This window comes from Macrobrachium nipponense, chromosome 2, assembly GCF_015104395.2.
Source record: "Macrobrachium nipponense isolate FS-2020 chromosome 2, ASM1510439v2, whole genome shotgun sequence".
NCBI lineage: Eukaryota > Metazoa > Arthropoda > Malacostraca > Decapoda > Palaemonidae > Macrobrachium > Macrobrachium nipponense.
This window is the reverse complement of record NC_087201.1, coordinates 131148219-131150006: the sequence shown is the minus strand read 5'-3', so window position 1 is coordinate 131150006 and position 1788 is coordinate 131148219.

Here is a 1788-nt window from a genome sequence, read left to right as displayed (position 1 = left end):
AATATCTAGGTAAAACATAAGTTTTTAAACAACTTTATCAGCTCTAATAATTATTGATTATTTTTATAGTCATGGCTTTTTACTCAACTGTCGTAGGTTTTTTTCTGAAAACAGCATAATTAATTATATAAAACATAAATAAATTCGTAAAGGTATAACCAACAGGCTTGAATGTTTAAGGAAGCCAAGAGTTGAGTCTGTAAAGGGATTGTTGAGCCAACGTTCCTCTACGGAAGTGAAGTGTGAATGTTATAAGTGAATGAAATATCGAAAAAAGGTGAAAGCGGCAAAGATCTGTTTACATAGTATGTGTCAAAAAAAAAAACCTCATTAAGTAAGGGTTGATTTGTTTTGTCCAATTCCAGAAAAAATACAAGACCCCATCCATAAGTGGCACGTCGCTGATTTAAGTAATAGTGTCTGAAAACTTTTCTGCTAACGCAAGTAATAATAACAGGCGCGGGACCGAGACAAGCTACAACCGTCCATATTTTATGACAAAACACCTGCTGCGATAGAAACGTGAATATTTATTGTCAGAAACGAACATCGCCCATTAAAATAATTTATTTTTGAAGTCTTTCTATAGATACATGTGTGTGCATGTGTGTGTGCGTGTGTGTGTGTGTGTGTGTGTGTGTAAATAACATTTTGATTGATCAAATAAATGTCACTTTAACAAAATAATAGTTTGAAATAAAAACGTTTAGCTGACGCAGCAAAGAAGTGCTTCTCTCTGTAGAGATCGGCATAGAGTTTTTGGGAACAGTCTGATAAATCCCACCGTATTAAACGCAGTAATGTCAGAAAGTCCTATTTACAGTAAAATAATTTATTTCCACATAAAAATCGACATTTCCTTTCAACAACCGGACATAAAATGTATTGCAAATCTCTGCCAGCATGTGTAATTAAATTTACTATTTTTTCATATTTTAGATTACACAATAAAATGAATCTGATTCGCCGTTTGAAACTCACTGTGCCCCCATCAAATTTCACTACAAAAATATAGAGAAATCTAATATTACGGTATACAACAATCAGGTAACTGTGCGTATTGTTTGTGGGTGTCTTCGCCTGAGGATATTTTTTTTCTTTTTTTGTGTTGTTGTTTCGGTATGAGGTAAGAGAGGGAAGAGCGGAATAAACTGAAACGCGTTCTTCGCCAGTTTAGACTTGGGTGATTTATAATATCAAATCGGTTACTCTGTACGAAATTTCAATCTAATACCGTTAGCAAGAGCACGAAGCTGGCGTTATGCCAGCTCGGGCTCTCCCTCATAGAGCAGCCAGTAAAAATGCCAAGGGTTCTTTCTTTCACAAAACGACGTTTTCACGGTACCTAAGTGATCCCTTACGGAACACATCACAATTCTTTAAATAAAGACCTTGAAATTTTGTTTTCCATGATAAAGATGGTGATGCTTATTAACCTAACAGCAAGAAGAGCAACCAGTCTGTAATAATGACAACCATAATATGAAAAATAACAAGAAATCTACTATACAAACTACAATGTGTAGCCATATGTGGACACTTTACCCGTAAAATCACGACCGTACGCATATCTTTCGCTGAGCGCAAATATTCATCTTTGATCCATCCGTGTAAAGTCAGTTTCCGTGTTAGAACACTCATAAAAAATTATTTATTTACTAAAGTCTCTATGGTACATAATTCTGTCCAATTCAGGTTTTGCACTTGGAATCAAGAGCAGTTCAACCTTGGTTCTAATCTATACCTTTACAGTTCTAATTTCTTTCAGTAGGCATTTAAAACCAAAAT